Below are 18,497 nucleotides of genomic sequence, written 5' to 3'. Positions count from 1 at the left end.
CTGTTAGTCCAGTTGCTATTTCTACAACATAAATACCTGGGCAAGGATATAGCTCAGTGGTAGAGCACTTGCCTAGCATGTGCAAAGCCCTGGTTTGAGCCCTGGCAAGCAACAATGACAAAACCAAATACCCAAGGCTGGGTAACTTAGAAATTCTGGCCTTTGGTGAAAGCTTCATGGCAGACAGCATCATGGTTAGAGTGCGTACAAGAAGGAAAGATCACATAGTGAGAGGGAAGCCAGAGCGATTCTGGGGTCAGGCTGGCTCTTGTATAAGAATCCATTATCACAGGAACTGACCTCACTCATGAGACCCGCATTAATCCCCTCCAGTGACCTCATTACCTTATACTAAGCCCCACCACACAATAGTCCCACCACCTTGCCATAGCACCACCCTGAGGACCAAGCTTGCAACACATCCAAAGCACAGCACCTCTTGATTTAAACCCATTTCCTCCCATTTGATTCCCCTATGGAGATTGAGCCCATCAACAACTTCCTGCCCTCTAAGGTCCCAACCTTACAGGTGTTGGTGTTCTGTGAAAGGATTTAGGCTGCTCAGTCCTGAGACAGCCCAGTGTTGGGACTCAGTTTACAAAGATGCTAATGCTGAGGTTCCCCCCATTAGAACATTGGGGTGTTGCCTGTGGTGAACAAAGGCGAGTGGGGACAGAGCCTCACTCTGATCTCCAGCTTGTCCCCTCCACGCAGAGAGAGGCAGGGGCATAGTGGCCTGGCCGTAGGCTTGCATGCAGCTTTGGCTTTGTACTTGTAGTGACTGCTTTTCATGAGCCTTGGTGTCCTCATCTATCAAACTAAGGAAACTTTTCATTCCCACCTCCCATCAGGCAGGGGACAGCTACCTTTCCAGGAAGATTCCAAGGGAGTGGGGACGGAGATACACCTTTGACAAAGCTCCTCCTTCGGGCCCTCCCAGTGCACACAGGGGATTGGGCTGGAACAGAGCTGTTGAGCCTCCTGGGAGGCAAGAAACCAAACAAGCAAAGCAAACAGCATCAGCTTTGTATACCCAGCCCAGGGCACCTTTGAGGTTTGTTTTGGAGCTGTCACTGGCAGGAGGCCCAGGCCCTGCAAGGCAGGGCTGGGAGGTTCCAGATCTCTGAGAGATAAGCCGGATCCCTTTCCTCATTTACCACCTGACCAAAGAGTGCTGGGCAGGGCTGGTGGGTGAATGACACTAGCTGTACCTGAGGGTGGCATCACACATATATGCATGCAGACGTGCAATGCCAACACACCGTCTTAGATACACACACCGCCTCTTTGTTCAGGTTCAAACATTGACAGAGCATCTGCTGAGTGCTGGGGGGCTTTCAGGTGCCTTGTTTCATTTATGCTCTATGAAAGACAGGGAGCAGCTTGGCAAGGGGAGACTTTCTCGGTTTGCTTTTAAATTCCAACCAGCAACCAGGCAGCAACATACACATTTCCTCCTTCAAATCTTGCACCAACTTTTTGAGGTGAAGACTTTTATGCCCATGGCTCAGATGAGCACACTGAGGCTTGTAGAGGTGAGGTGACTTGTCCAAAATCACACAGCTCATGAGAGGCAGAGCTGGGATTTGCAACCAAGTTAGTGATCCTGCCCTTTTCCATCTATCTTAGACACCTGTGTAGTTAATAACCATAAATAATAGTAGTAATAATAATGATGATAATAACAATAGCCCTTACTTCCTATGCATCAGTTATGCTAGACACAATACCAAGTGCATCACATGCATTTTTTTATTTGCTCCCCTCAACAGCTCTCTCAAGTGGGTCCCTTATGACATCTATTATACAACTGAGGCAATAAGGACTCAGATTGGGCAATGACTTATCCAGGGCCATCCAGTTAGCAGAGGCAAAAACAGGACTTGAACTCAGTTCTAGGGACGCCAGACTTCATGGCCAGCTGCCCCGCTAGGCCTGGTTGGGCAGCAGGAGCTGGCAGGGGAGAGGTGGAAGATGTAGAAATGTGTACAGGAGGGGACCAAAAGGAGCAGAGTCAGGCACGGACCCAGCACTGCTCTGGGTCTCCGCTCTGCAGAGGGGTGGGTGTACCTCACTCATGCTCCAGGTGCTTTTCAGGGAGTGGAAATCCAGGGATGGGACAGGTGGCCGGCCTGAGCCCAGCAGGGACTGAGACATGGATGGCAGCTGGTGGCTTTCCCCAGGCGGCACCTGGCTCTAGGATGGCTCCATGTACCAGCTGTGAGCAACTGCAGGGCAGCAAGGACAGCTCTGCCTTCGTTACCTCTTGCGTTCCTTGGAGGAGCAGGAGAGTACCTGCAGTTATATCTTTGAAACCAGAAGAGGAGGGCATTGGGTCTGAATCCCAGACCTCCTGTAAGATGAGATGATCACCAAGGTAGCCCTCAGAGGTTGCGGGAGAAGTGAATGAATATGGGAGCCTGGCACCAGGCATCACTGCGGGGTCAGTCTGGCCTGGAAGCTGTGCTCTCTCTGGGACCCCCATCTCATGTAATCTTCAGGGAATGTTCAGGAGTAGGGTGGAAAAGCCAGTTTGCTGGGCAAGAGGGCCTGCCCCTGACAGAGATGGCAGCTGGCTCTCTCTGAGAACTTTCGAAGCAGTTTGAGTTTGCTAGGGCTGCTGCACCCCGGTACTCCCTCCCTTAATGTCCATGGGGGATGAGCTCCAGATGCCGCTGGGATCCCTAAATCCATGGATACTCAAGTCCCTATATAAAGCAGCACAGTATTTACTAGAACCCACAGTATCCTCCCCTATATTTAAATCATCTCTAGATGACTTATAATGCCTCAATGTACATCATGTAAAATAGTTGTCATAGAGTGTTGTTTAGAGAATAATGGCAAGATAAGAGTCTGTTCACACTTCATCCTGATGAGTTTAATAAAAAAATGTTTCCAACCTGCTGCTGGTTAAATTTCTGCATGTGGAACCTGAGGGTGTGGGGTCCGTTGTATGGTCTACAAATGGAATGGCTTAAACAACAGAAATCTATTGTCTAGGATCAGGGATTTAGCTCACTGGCGCTGTGCCTGCCTTGCAAGCACAAGATCCTGAGTTCGATCCCCGGTACCAAAAAAAGAAAGAAAGAAAAGAAAAGAAAAAAATCTATTGTCTCACTGTTTTAGAGGCCAGAGCCTGAGGTTAAGGTGCTGCCAGGGCTGTTAGGGAGACCTCATTCCATGCCTTTCCCATGGCTTCTGGAGGTTTGCGGGTCATCTCTGGTGTTCACCGGCTGGTAGCCATGGCACTCTGATCTCTGCCTTCGCCTGCTCATGGCCTTCTCCCTGTGTGTGTCTGTGCCCTGATTTCCCCTTTTCAAAAGGGCACCATCATGTTGGTTTATACTCCAGTCTGATAGCCTCATTTTAACTTGATCACCTCTGTAAAGACCGTGTCTCCAAATAAGGTCACACACAGAGGCACTGAGATGGGGGACACAGTGCAGCTTGGACTAGTTGGGAAGGGAGTAGTCCTGCCGGCCTCTTGCATCCACCTCCTCAGAAAGCATCTGCAAGCCTGGTGCTCCTCCCCTGGGAGGGAAGCTCTCCCTAAAGGGAAGGTGCACTCGGAGAAGCCACATGAGCACCTCTCACACCACTGCAGTGGCACGAGCCTAGCAGAGCTGGCAGGGACACTCCACCTGGCTGCAGACATTGCCACCTGGCTTTGCATCTTTGGATGTAGAAAGGTGTGACTGGGCCTGGGTTTTCTGAAATACCTTTCTAAGAAAAAGGTTCCCAAATTCCCATGAGTTTATCTTCCTCCACTGGGAATATGGGAAAGGCCTAGATGTTGATCAAGTGAGTATATTGACTCAGCCTGCCACAGGGCCTGGCTGGCGAATGTGAAGAGCACTGGTCTTCTAGTCTCAGGCCTGCCTCTTTATTGCTCTGTGACATTGGGCAAGTTGTATAACCTCTCTGAACCTCAGTTGTATGACTGATTAAATGGAGGTAGAATCATATCTAATTTCCAGTGTTATTACAAAGATTCGCTGAAATGATACGTGAGGACAGCTCAGCACAGAGCTTGGCGGGCGCACAGTAACCAACCCCAAAGCATTAGCTCTTCTTATGCTATTTGATTATTTTCCTGAATGTTTAGGTGAAAGGAATGGTTCTTAAGTTGGGTGGTTTCCTGGACCTGCCCTCACAGCATCATTTGGGTGTCAGTGGCATCAGACCCAAGCCAGCCCCCTTACTTTATGAGGTAGGGTCTTGAGGAGGTTACTACTGTCCTGACTGTCGGCGTCCCATCTGTCAAATGGAGAGAAGAGGAATGCGCTCCCAAAAGCTGATGCTGGAACAAAATAACTCGGTCATATCTGTAACAAGCATTGCCAGGTGCCTGGCACATGGTCTCTCTCAGAAGCCACCAGCCCCCTTTCAGTAGCCAAACAAGCATTGGGATGAAAGCTTCTACTGGCAGCACTTCCTCCCACAGTCCTGTTTCCATGGCAGGCCCGGGTGGCAGTTCTATTTTCAGATGACACTTAGTGACATCCTCACAATGCTGGTACAAGATAGGACCCATGGAAACAACCTCTTCCTACCAAAGATCAGAGCCTCGATGGCTGGGCAGCAGGGAGAGGGAGTGTCATCTTGGCTGAACTACTGTGGGGTGGGTCCCCTGAAGGGCCCCTGGGGGCCCTGCCAAGGGTCTCCTTGGCCTCTACTCTCCCTTTGCTGCTCTGGATTCACCTCCCACCCTCAGGTTCCTCTAACCTGGCCCCAGAAGGTGACATCCATGGGCTCTGTTAGCACCTCTCTCCCTCCCTCCCTCCCTCCCTAGCTGAGACCAGACAACAGGAGCCCAGCAGGGTCAGGGCTCTGCTTCCTCTGCTGCTTCCTGTGGGGCCACCATGGGCAGGATCCACCCAGGCCACCCTGTCCCTTTACCCCTTCAGCCCAGGGCTGTGGCTGGCTTCCCCAGTGGTCATGGCGGGGCAGGTTAGCATTATGTTAGGCTGATTTTCTTATACTCTGCCCACCCCTTTGCAACTACCCCTCAAATTCCTTGGATGCCTGAGGTTCCCCCAGATTCTAACCTATGCTCTGCCTCAGTCACTGTTTCCTCTTCCCTCCCTTCCTCCTCCCCTTTCCTCCACACTTTCTTCCCTCTTTAGCAAATATAGTCATTCCTTGGTGTTTGTGGGGGACTGGAACCCCAGTGGATTACCAAAATCAGCAGACACTCAGATTCCTCTTATAAAACAGTGTAGTGTTTGCACAGAACCTCTGTGTGTCTTCCTGGTCACTGTGAATCACCTGTAGTGGACCTGTAATACCTAATACAGTGTAAATGCCATATAAATAATGGTTATACTCCATCATTAAGGGGATAATGACAAGAAAATAAAAGTTACAAATATTTTCCACCTGCATTAGGTTAAATCTGTGGATATGTGAGCCACAGATATGAAGGGCCAGCTGTGCCAGTGTCTATGCCCTACTGTGTGCCAGTGTCTGTTCTTGACACAGAAGTGGGCATACAAGATCCCTGTCCTCCTGGAGTTTGCATTCTAATGAAAAGAGAAGCTCAAAACCTGCAAATAAATAGACATAATTTCAGAGAGTGATGCTTGCTAAGAAATAAAGCCCAGAGAGGCTCACTAAAGGGTGAGGTAGGGCAGGAGGAGATGCCTCTGAGGGCAAAGATGTGAGCTGGGTGGTGAGAAGCTTCCAGCCATGGCAAGCTCTAGAGGAGGGGGATCCTAGACAGAGGAACAGCAAGTGTGAAGGGGCTGAGGTGACTTGGAGTTCAGGGAGTCTGGGGTCATTTTGGTTTCACAATGGGCCATGCCATGGTCTCCCCTAAGCACTGGGATGAAGTCCTATTTGCTGGAACCATTCTTAGTTTTCCTTTCTCCAAGGCAGGTGAATATCAGCGAATCCTTCTACACCCAGCTCAAATGTCCACCCTTGGGAGGTGGAGCACTCTCTCCTCGCATCCTCTACAACATCAGGGCCTACACAACTCACACCTAGATCCCTCTGTGCTGTCACAGTCTGGGGACACCCGTCTTCTTCATCTGGACAGTACGGAGCTCCTTCCAGACCAGCCTATAATTGAATCACCTTTGCACCCTCGGAGCCTGACGCAGGGCCTGGCCCAGGGCAGACTTCTCATAAACATTCATTGGGTTAAATAAATGTGCAAATGACAAGTGTCCGAGAAGTTTAAAGGAGAGAATGGTCACAGGGCCAGAAGACTTCCTGGAGGAGGAGGGACACTACCTGGGAGATGAAAGGAAAGAAGAAGGGAGTTCGCAGCAGAAGACGCATGGACAAAGGCTGAGGGTCAGACTGACAGGGTAGATCAGAGGTCTGTCAGTGGCTCTGTCAGACCCCAGGAGGAGTCAGGGAGATAAAGTTAAAAAGAGAAAGCAAGTCTTTTCTGTGAACCTCAGTTTCCCCATCTGGAAATTAGGACATTATTTTTCCCCTTGTTAAATGAGCTTCTGTGTGCAAGAGGTACTTGGTGTGGTATAGACCTGGCCACAACAGGTTATCAACAAATGTGAGGTGGTGTCACCCTTGCTCCTGAACTCAACCCCACATGTGCCCAACCCAAAGGCCTGGTTCTCAGGAACTCAAATCCCCGCTCCCAGAACCCCCAGCCTCCAGGACCTACCCTGTCCTGGGAAATGCTGATGCTAACATCTCCGAAGATGTACTCAGAGGAGTGGGCTCTCTGGGGCCTGGTGGCAATCTGACAATTGAGTGCTAGCAGCATCACAGGATCTAGGACCCTTACACCTACTTGGTACCATAAGTACAGTGCTGAGGGCCCACTAGACTTTTAGAGATCCATGAAAATGTTCTTATTTTTCATAAAATCATAAGAAAAATTAACATAATCTATTCTGGATAGATTCATCTTTGTACCCATGCATTCATAAAACATGAAGTTGTGATGTGTACATGTGTCAATTTCCCATGACAAATGTAATTATTATGTATTACAAACATATTAAAAACTCATAAATTTTTATGGAGTAAAGGGCCATAGAGACCAAGGACCTATGATCCATACAAGTAAAAATGTCATCCTGACCATTTAAGGGCACAGGCAAACTATAGAAGGGGACCAAGGAACTGAGACTTAGTCCTGGGTGGCCCAAGGTCACACAGCATCTGTATGTTCAAGGTGAGATTTGAACCCAGGACTCCCTGACTTCTAAAGTCTGTATGTGACGGTCCTTAGGTTTTCTTTATATGACCTGCCAAACTTCTGTGTTTTTTTCTTTGAGGCTTTCTGATTCCCATGATCAGGAATAGGATAGCTATTCCCTGCCCAATGAAGGCATAAGATAAGAGAGAACCTTCCAGGGCAGCTGGTCTACCTGGCTCATTGCAGGTGGACTCTGAGGCTCAGCATGGGGAGGTGCTGCCCATGGGCCCAGGGTGGGGGTGGGGCTGAGACTGGCCCTTATCCAGCTCTCCCCACACCTCACCCCCTTGTTTAAGTTGAGGCTGAATCAGACAAGAATCTGATGTTGTCCAGATGGAAAAGTCACCCAGTTTTTGGCTGAAGAGCTCCTTTCTTGGGGAACTATTCAAGGCAGGTGTACTACAGCCCAAGCCCTGCTGGAAATGCTCAGCCAAGTTCAGAGATCTGCTTTTTTTCCCCCAGCCCCATCCCACCTGCCACTGTCAAAACAGCCCAGCCATCGAGGTCAAGCCCCGCCCCTCCTCATGGGAAGGGCTTGTGGGGGTCACCTGGGTGGGCTGTCAACTCTGCAGTGACTGTGGAGACATCTCAGAAGCACCCTGACCTGAAGACATCCCCCTCTTGAGTGCCCAAAATCCACCAGTCCAGACTGAAAGGTTGTCACTGAGCATTTCCTTTAAAGGCAAAGAGGTGAATGAGTCTGACAGTGGCCAAGAGCCTGGGCAGTCAGGCACTCGGGTTCTGTGCAAGAGTTTGGACAGGGTGGAGATGGGAGCACAGTCACCACCTCAGCCCTGTATGGCCCTTTGCAGTCAACACCTGGACCTGTCATGTCTGGGGAATCAGCAGGGCACAGAAGTTGAGAATAGGGGTCTGCATGGCTTGGGGTCCTAGCCTCATGACCTTGAGTCCCCTGGAGAAACTCCATTTCTAAGAGGCAGACAAAATTATCTCCATCTATAAGGGGGTCATTTGAAAATATTAAATTAATAAATTCTTCTTGGGAGGCAGGGTGGAAGGGAAAAGAAAGGGGAGGGGAGGGGAGGGGAGGGGAGGGGAGAATAAAAGTGCCCAGTCAGGGAGGGAGTTTATGCCTTGGTCCTAAGAAGTGGGGACAGCAAGCGTAGATTAGGGAAGAAGGGCGATTTGTAAGAAAGTGACACAGCTTAACAAAGAGCAGAAGGAAGAAGCCCCCTCTTCCTTTGAGGGCACATTGGAGCATTCATGAGTGGGGATACTTCCTAAATATTGAAGGGTTTACTAACAGGAGCACAGACACAGTGCAACCTTGGAGTCTCCCCTGGGAGCAAGGGTTGGTAGCCACACCAGGCACTGCAGCCCTCTAATCCTGAGCCTCCAGCTTAGGCTTCTCTCGGGCTCCCTTCCCTCCATTTCCTTCTCTCTGTTTCTTCCCATAATCTTTCCTCTCCCTTTTCAGAGCAAAGCAATCCTGAGCTGTGTCTCCAGGTGCAGTTTGTACTCCTTTGTGGTGGCCCAGCTTCTGGACGCTGTGCCCCTGGACCTGTCACTAAGTGGCACAGTGCTAAGTTGCTGCACAGAGCTATGCACAACCCTGCCAAGAAGCTGCTGTTGCCACCCACATTCTACAGATGAGGACAACGAGGCTCAGAAAAGGGAGGATGCATCCCTTCTCAGCCCACCTTCTTCTTGCACAGGGTGCCAGGATCCTGGAAAGGAAGCTTGGGAATCCTAGGACACGTGAGGCTTCCAGGGGGACAGTAATCCATTCCTGCTCTCCTGGTCTCTGTGGTGGTGGGAAACAACTATCAGTGACCCAGATTTTGCAGGGGTCAGTTAATCTCAATGAAGTAAGATGAGTTGCCTACAAACACAAAGGCAGGGAGGGGCAGAACCAGAATGTGAAGTTACATCTGCAGTGTCAGAGTGGGTTCCACCATAAACCTGTGTTCAATCACAGCTCTTATTCTTATATCCTGTGTGGAGCTGCACAAGTCCCTTGACCTCTCTGTGGCTTTGTTTCTTCTGTTAGACGATGATATCAATGTTTCTACCTTTTATGCTGTCAAGAGGACTAAATGAAGTAGTGTCTGAAGGAGTCTCCCAGCGGGAATCCTAGGGGCCCCGTCCCTGACTCAGCTCCCAGGAAGTGATAGTGGGAAAAGCTGGTACTGCTGGTCCCGTGTACCCGCAGGTTCTGCACTCACAGACTCAGCTAACTCAGACAGAAAATGCTTGGAAAAAATAAAAAGCACAGTAGTAAAAAATAATAAATACAAAAAAGGCAGTATTATGACTACACAGGATTTACAGTGTGGTAGGTATTATAAGCCATCTAGAGATGATTTGAGGCATTCAGGATGGTGCGTGTACATTATGTGCAAATATTATGCTATTTTATATGAGACTTGAAGCATCTCAGATTATGGTATATGTGGGGTTCCTGGAACCATCCCCTGTGGGTACTGAAGAGTGAGTGTCCTGGACAGTCACCACCACCCATATTATGCCAGTCTCTCCCCATTTTCCCAATGAGAGATCTGAGGTACAGATGGGAAGTCATTCTCCCAAGGATCATTCACAGGAAAACCCAGTTACCCATGCTTTTACCCCAGGCAAAGCTGCCTTCCTGCCTTAGAAGAGGGTGTGAAACACAGCTTTCAGAGTAGAGGATGTCAGCCCTTTTGGAGAAACAGAGTCGTGGGCAGTGCAGCTGTGCCTGGATGCTTGGTCACTAGCTCTGTGCTGAGATTTATCCCCTTCCGGCTTCCAGGGCTGATGACAGACAATGACAACCCCAGTGGGAGAAAAGCTGAGGCTGAGAGGTATGGGGATGGGGAACAGGGAGGAGGGAGCTGCACGAAGGCAGTGCAGGAGGCCTGGCTTGTCTGTGTCTTGGGAGGCATGTCATGGTCACAAAAAACAAAGGCAAGGAGGACGTGCCAGCTGGGCTGGTGGACAAAGAGGGACAGGCGAGCAGGCAAAGGAACAGAGCAGCAAAGGCATGGCAACCAGAGAGCTCAAAGTATGTGTAGCGAGCTGAGGTGACTATGGAGTGGGGTGTGGCAGTCAGTAAGAAGGGGGGTAGGCCACGGCCCCAGGAAGTCTGGGTCCTCAGCCCAGGGGTCTTCTTTTAATCAGCACCAAGTGCTTCCTAAGCAGGTTGTCCAAGGTTTACGCTTAGGGATCACAGGCTAGACTTGGGCAACCTGCCCTGGGGCCACTGCTCAAAGGCCTCTGCTCCAGGGTTGGGAAGGAAAGCTGGTTTAATCAGCAAGGAGTCAGCAAGACCTGGTGGCCAGTACAGCTCTGGTATCTGCTGACAGCATGTCCTTAAGCAAGTCACTTGAACTCTCCGTACCCCAGACTCTGTGCAGGTGATATTAATATTTAATTTCCCAGCTGGTTGTGAGGATTAGCTCTGAAAAAGATAAAACCATGTGGCATGGTGGAGGTGGCCATCCATGGCAGGGACAAGAAGTATGGTTCTTCTCCCTTCAGAAAGTGCTTTTGTCCCCATGTGTTAGTAAAATCCCAGCAACCAGCTGAATTAGTCAGGTTGATTCAGTTGTCAGGGACAGAAGCCAAGTCCAGCTGGTGTATGGGAAAATAGGAGAGTCTATACCACATGGCCTAGCACTGAAGGGAGCAACAAGGTATTGACAGGCCAGTATTCTGTCTGTCTCTGTTTCTCTTTGTCTGTTGGCCTTGTTTCCTCTTCCTGCTGCTGTCTGTTCTCCAGGAGACTAAGAGTAGGGTTCTCCTGGTATCTGTAGCTCAGTCTTAGGGAAGAGGTCTGATTGGCCATTCTTGGGTCATGGGTCTATTCCTTGGACCAATCATGTTAGAGAGAGATAGAGTATTTAAGCAGCCAGGCCTCTGGCCAGGGGAGCACCATTTATGACTAGAGGTATAAGGAGCCCTCACTGGGCAGAAATAAACTCAAGCTGTACAACTAGCAACCCAGTGGCCCATCCACCCTTCATAATCAGCTCAAGCATGCCTTCTTCCTGGTGCTTCCTTGCCCAAACAGCATCTTCCCACACTATGTCATGATTGTTTGTTTCTACACCATCTGCCCCTAACTGAGAGTTCCACCAGGAAGAACTCTGCATCTCCATGGCCCTGCTGCATGGCCCCGGCCTGGGCACAGAGCAGGGGTTGAACTCACATCTTCCCAGCCTGCATCCAGCATATGCTTTTCTGCCCCATCTGAACTGCCTGACCCACCTCTGTGCTGTCATCTGGGTGAGGGCATCCCACTCTATCCTCTGGGTGGGGTGGTAGGCAGATGCCCAGCCTGTCTTGACTTCCCATGGGTCTGGCTACAATACCAGAGGCATCCCAGAGGCACAGTCTCTCTGTCTCTGTCTCTCTTTCTGTCTCTCTCCGTCTCTCTTGTTACTCCTCCAAGATGGAAGCCCAAAGGCCCTCCACAAAGTGGCTCGGCTGATGTGTTCCTCTCCCCACTCTGGCCCCACAGCTTAGGAAGGGAAGAGCCACAGCCCATCCTGCCTGGCTCAGACTGCCCTGCCCCCAGCCCCTCTTCCTCGGAGCATCCCTGGGATGCACAACCTGGAGACCCTGGCTGCGGTGGCCTCTCTGCGCTGCAGAGAGGGAGATGCTGATATTTTCAGGAAAGGTCCCTGCATACACCTCAGCATTTGTTGTCACCCCTCCCCACCCCCAGGGTTGACATCTCCTTGCAAAGAGCAAAGAGACATTCTTTCTTTCCTTTCCTTTTTTTTTTTTTCCTGGTGCTGTTAAAAGAGTAATATAACTCTCAGATCCCCTCACATCATGTTAATGTTAAAGTATGACTAAAAATAAATCGCAGGTTGCCATAGGAACCCTGACTGTTGCTAGGTTTGGTCTGTGGGGGATTGGGAGCCCTGCTTTTCCTGGCCCCACTGGAAGGTGGCCTCTGTGGCTGTGCTGTGCACCTGGGAGGAGCCCTGAGTGTCGCTCACCCCAGACTCTTGAGCGGTGGCCGAGGAGTCACCTCTTAGCTGGGAGTGTGGAGGGGGACTGGGCCTCTCTGAGCCTCTGAAGGGGCTGTGGAGAGGGAGAAAATAAAGCAAGGAAGAGAGGAGTACAAGGAGAGAAGGAAGGAAAGGAGGGAGGGAGGGAAGGGAAAGAGAGGGAAGGAAACAAGGAAGGGAATAAGACAAAGTGAGAGGGACAAAGGGTTTGCTGGGCTTAGGGTCCATCAGGCACATTTGGACCCAGAATTCTGGTCCATAACTTCCCTGCTGTGCAGACTTTGAGGCAGAGACTTAGAGAAGGGAGGTGACACGGTCAGGGCCACAAAGCCAGAAAGAGGTACAGCTGGGCCCCAGATCACAGGCTTTCTGACACGTTCTCAGCCTGGGCTTGGAACTCAGACACACCGAGGACACTGCACGCCAGCCCCAGCTACCTGTCATACACGGTGGGAAGTACCTCGGTGTCTTCTCAGCCAGCCCTGTCTGCTACCAAGCACAGGGTGAGGAGGGCACACCAGAGTTCAAATCCAGCTGCAGGTGAGAGCCTGAGGTAGAGAGGGACCAGAGACAGGTGGGACTCAGGAGGCTAGGACAAGCAGGAAAGAGCTTCAAAGGACTAGGGAAAAAGAACAGAAAGGAAGACCAGATCCCAGGGGTCAGCCTCCATCAGTGGGGGCTGTTCTGGCCTTGGCCACAGCTCGGCACTGGGCGCTACAGAGAGGTGGGTGTGGTTGGGATGAGAACCAGAGATTGTTTTTGTTATTGCTTTTTATAGTAGTGGGGATTGAACCCAGGGCCTTCACACTGAGCTAAAGCCCAGCCCCCTTTACAGCTAGGTAAATGCAGGGTCTCACTGAATCATTACGCTGCACAGGCTGGGCTCCAACTTATGATCCTCCTGCCCACAGCCTCTCAGAGGGCTGGTATTATAAGCATGGGCCACCATTCCCAGCAAAGGATTTTTGACCTTATGTTTAAACAGATATTGTTTAGGTGCTTTGCAAATGCAGCTCTCCCTTTATCGACAGCTTCACTTTCCATGTTACCTATGACCAATTGTGGTCTGAAAATATTACATAGAAAATTCTTGTAATAAACAATTGTACAAGTTGGAAATAACTTTTATTATAGTAGATTGTCATGATCGTTCTGTTTTATTATTGTTGTTAATCTGTTATTGTGCCTAATTTATAAATGAAACCGTATCATGAATATTTATGTATAGGAAAAAAACCAGGAAATACAGGGTTTGGTACTATCTCTAGTTTCAGACATCCATTGTGTGTCTTGGAAGATGTCTCCCATGGGTAAGGGGAGACCACTTTACTGTCCCATTTTATCCCATGAAAGCTCTGTGGATGGCATTGTTATCCTCATTTTACAGATCTGAGGCTCACAGGAATTGTGTGACCTCCCTGAGGCTACACAGTTCACTAGGAAGTCCCTAGGCCCAGATCTTGCTATCACATCCACTATTTGTATTACACAAGAACGAACTTGGTAAGGGGGTCAGGAAAAGAGAAGAAGCATTCACTGAGCAGCACCACCACCAGGTGCCCTCCTTGTATCCACTTTACAGATGGGGAAATGGAAGGCTTGGCGGCAAAAGTGGCAGAGCTGTCTCTGCCAATCTCATATTTCCAGTGCGTAGTGCAGTATGAGCTGCATCCTAGGTGACTGACACATGCTTGCTGTTTTAGTTATTTTCTTTGTTGCTGGGACAAAATAACATCTGCGACTTAAAGAAGAGGTTTATTGTGACTCATAGTTTGTAGAGGTTTTAGTCCATAGTTAGCTGGCCCGAAGACAGGATGGCATGGCTGAGGGACATAGCATGGCATCCAGGGAGGAGAAACAGTCAAAAGAAGAACTGAGGAGGGAGATAAACTCTTCCAGGCCAAGCCCCAGTGACCTGCCTCTTCTGACCTGATGCCACCTCCTAACAGCAAGTAAACCATTAGCCCCCATAATCCAATTACCTTCCAAAAGCCCCACCTACAAGTGCATGAGGCTCTTGGGGAACATCAAGATATAAACCACAACACTTGCTGAACTAACTGTGGAACTAGGCTGGGTCAGGTTCCTGCATCCAAATCAGGCCATGGTAGGCCAGGGATTTAGCTCAGTGGTTCCGCCACCTGCCTCGAAAGTGCAAGGTCCTGAGTTTGATCCCCAGTATCAAAAAAAAAAAATACAAATCAGGCCATGGTTGCCTCATTAGGGAGCAAGTTACCCATTCTGGGAATAGTTCCGGTGGATGAAGTGGATCATACATGATGTGCTTCTTCCAGGAAGCTCACCAGGTCCTTTGTCAGCTTCCTTCCCACCCTACATTCTGCTATCAGTGTAGGGCTGGCTCCCTTTGCTGCTCCTGGAGAGCAGGAACTGTGTCGGCACCATCTGATTCTCAGACTCCAAGAGTAGGGAGAAGTTAGGTCCCAGGATATTTTAATCCTGGCTCTCTGCAGGAAGACAGCAAATCACATTGTCCCAGGATGCAGGGTTGGAAGGATTTCTCCTTTTGGTGTGGAAGTGCTAGAGAACTTCCTTTGCTAAGCTCTCCCTGGGCTTCTCTGGCACCTGATGGTTCATCTCAGTCCACTTTGGAGAGCCCAGTGTGGTTTTGAGGATTCTCATTTTGCTTGTAGTAGGCTAAATTGATGCCAGGTTAGAGATTTACCACTTCAGAGAGGCCAGAGGATAGGCTCAGCCTGGACAGTGGCATGTGGAGGCCATGCCCACATGGCCCTGCCACTGGTGAGACCTGAGAAGGCCAAGGGAGAGCACAGAAAAGGCCTCAGAGGTGTGGACTTCATGGCTCTATTTCTCAACCCATGAAGGGATACCTTACCCCCAGAGTCTTCCTCTTCTGTCCTGTCTGTTCATCTATGCCCTGAAAATCCTCCAGGGTCCCCTCTGCTCTTCCTAAATCATAAACACCCCCAAAGAACTGATGGCACTAGAGCCCTCCTGTGGTGGGGTGGAAAGTTGAGTGGCCCTGTCAGTGCAGGACCCAGAGAGAAGTGGTACAATATTGAATCTCCCAAGTGCAGATTCATAGCACTATTTGCAAAGGTGCTAGAAACCACAGAGAGGAACTACCCTCCACCTGCAGAGAGTAGGGGCAGGAGCCACTGCCTAAAACCTAGAAGTTGTTGGGAGCTAAGGCTCCCTGGCTTGGATGTCTTGCCTGCCCTTCCTTCCTCCTCCCTGCTGGACCACCCAGTGGGAAGCTAAAGGACATGTACATTGTGGCCCTGAGTAGGGTGGGGAGGGGAGACATATCCAAACCAGGGAGTTCACTAGTGGCCAAGGAAAAGGAAAGGGGTGGGACACTCAGATCTTTATGATTTTTCCTTGACACAGATAAATAAGAACAAACCCACACAAAGAAACTGATTTTGACAATAATGAAGTTAATTATTTTTAGTAATTAAAAAAAAAAGACTATCCAAGAAGATGCCCCAGACAGTACTGGAAGGTTGTACCATATGTCAGGCAGCTGAGAGGAACCTAGAGGGGCCTTTAAGCGCGTAATTCTCTAGAGCAAGCACGAGCTACCTCTGTCACCAAAGAAACCTGTTCACTGACAAGATGTTGCCAAATTTTCATTCATTTACATATCCTAATGTAGGGTTTGGACCTTCAGATTCATGAAACAAGGTGACGATAATGAATGCAATCCGCTGCCATTGTTTTCAAGCTTAATATTCTGCCTAGAACCTTTGCAAAGAAATGTAATTGCATTTCAACTACAATGTGAAAGAAAGGCGGGGTGAAGACAGAAGCTCCACCCCAGAGTCTAGCCAGAGGCTGGGAAAGAGATCTGAGGTGCAAGGGCTTCTGGGAGATTTTCCACACATAGGGTCAAAGGGGCAGGTAGAGAATGAGCTTGGGGAGGGTCTCACTGTGTCTGTTACTCAGGAAGCTCTTCTAAGCCCTGTGAAAGGAGCGCAGGGTAGCTGGAGAGAATGGGAGATTACATAACTTTGAACTCCCTGTGGACTGAACTACTGTTCACATGAGCCGATGAAATTAGGGCAACAAAACCAATGACACTTCATTTCTCTAATGCCTTGCTGCTCATACTGCTAGCCCCATGGAAGATCTTCAGGAAATAAGGTTTCATGGTCCTGTAATCCCAGCACTTGGGAGGCTGAGGCAGGAGGATCACCATGAGTTCAAGGCCAGCCTGAATTACATTGTGAGACCCTATCTCAAACAACAAAACAAAACAAAACAAACAAACAAAACAAAACAAAACCCAGGCTTGCACTTGCACTAATTTACTCAGACACCAGTGGACATGGACAGTACTGAGCCTGTTGGCCTTGGCAGCTGGTCATTTCCCATGGTGCAGCCTTAAGCAGAACTCCTAGGTGAGTGTTCTCCGTGATAAGGAGGCCCACTGTTGAGGAAAGAGAACCAGACCTGGGGTATTTACTCCCTCAAGACCAAACATCATCGAAATGTGTCTTTTTTCTTTTTTAAGAGTGACATAGATGATCATATGTGGCCCAACCAAGGCTTCAGTGACCTCTCCTTCAGGTGGCAGGGACAAGACTCACATGCTTGGAGTTCATTCATTCAACAAATGCTTGCTGAGCACCTATTGTGTGCTAGGCACTGGATACCTCAGGGCACAAAACAGGCAGAACTCCCTGCCCTAGAGGAGCTTTTGTTCTTGGGGACAATCCTGTCCCCGCCTCCTTGCATAATCCTGGAGTAGTATGGGACCCCCTTCATCCTTGTGGCCATTGCTGCTTGGGCCAGGAAGAGACATAAGATCTAGGGGAAACCAATTCAATTCACAAGCTGAGTCCAGGCAATCCATTTCAGGGCTCAGGCCCTGAGTCCAAATCTCAACTTCTCTTCCTACAAGCTGGGTGATGCTAGACAAGATATCTAATCACTCTAAGCTTCTATTTTCTCATCAATTTTCCTCCTAAAGGAGAAGAAAGCTTGCCTTGTAGGATTACTTAGAGAATGAAATGAGAAAACTCCAATAAAGACCTTGGGTGAGTACCCAAACCCAATCGTCTGTGTGTGAGGTTACCAATGGGCCATGACAGGAAACATGGCTCCTGGACAGGCAGAGGCTAGATTAGTTGTCAGGGCCTGCAGCACCTATTAAGCTTGGGAACAGGCTGCCATTTTGGGCCAGTGAACTGGAGACCCTGATGAGCAAACTGAAAGACTTATCTCCAAGCCAATCAGAGAAATGGTGCAGAAGGGCCGGGAGAGGTAGGCAGGACGGAGAGACAGAGGGATCAGACATCACTGTGTCTCATTTCCTGTTGGAGTCTTGGTAGCCTTTGGTCTCCATGGTGTCTCCCAGATTCCCACTAACTTCAGTTATTTTGACTGTGTTTTCTGTGCCTTAAAAGCAAGTAAGCTCTGAACAAGCCGAGGTATCCTAAGTGTGATCTAATGAGCAAAAGAAAAGCTATTTACAGCAAACACAGGCCAGAAGAAAACAAATGTGCTTCCTCTGCCTGGCTTCCCCTCACAAACTGGGCCTGAGCTCAACCTCCCAGGCCTTGGAGAAGGAAGAGGAAGGAGGTGTTTGGGAAGGAGGCGAAAGGCCCAAGTATCTCAGGAAGGGAACCCAAAGGCTCTCCCTGCAGCTTCTCTGCCAGGCCTGAGGGAAGGTGTCCAGAACTCATTAGCAGGTCCCCAGGGCCGCTTCCTGTAATTCTTCAAGGCAGAGAAGGTCACTCAGAGGGGCAGAAGACATCTGCTGTTTCTTCCCCTGATGGAGATGGAGGCCTCATTCAGCTAAGGGGAAGCCGGGAGACATTCCAGATGAGCTCCCCTCTGTCCCCTGTCCTGGAAGGAGGGCGGAGCACAGTTTGCTCTGTGTGATCCCTTGGGTGGCACTTGCACTGCCTGAGCAGCGTCCAAGCTTAGAGAAAGTGGGAGAACACAGGGCTTGGGGCAGAGGCCTGCAGATGCCAGTGTCGGACGGGTGGCAGCAAGAGTTTTGGGGCGGGGCGAGGGGGAGAGGCGGTGCAGAATAGACAGCAGTCTGAATGCTACGTCTTAGTCACTTGTCCATCACTGGGACAAAATGCCCAACACTCACAACTTAAAGGAGGGGAGGTTGATGTGGCTAGCAGTTTCCAGTGGGTTCTGTCCAAAGTCAGCCTTCTCCACGGCAGCAACAGCATGTTGAAGGGGCCTGGTGGCAGATAGTTGCTCAGCCATGACGGACAGGAAACAGATAGAAAGGAGGAGCCGGGGACAAGAATACACCTTTCCAGGTCACACAGGCAGTGTGACCTCCACCTTCTAACAGCACATTCAGCTGCTGATCTCATCAGTGGATGAGCCCCCTGATGAGCATAGTGCTCCCA

Source organism: Heterocephalus glaber, unplaced genomic scaffold (genome assembly GCF_053883595.1).
Source record: "Heterocephalus glaber isolate CG9 unplaced genomic scaffold, H.glaber_assembly_v1.0 deba00001606, whole genome shotgun sequence".
NCBI lineage: Eukaryota > Metazoa > Chordata > Mammalia > Rodentia > Bathyergidae > Heterocephalus > Heterocephalus glaber.
Note: the sequence above shows the minus strand (reverse complement) of the source record.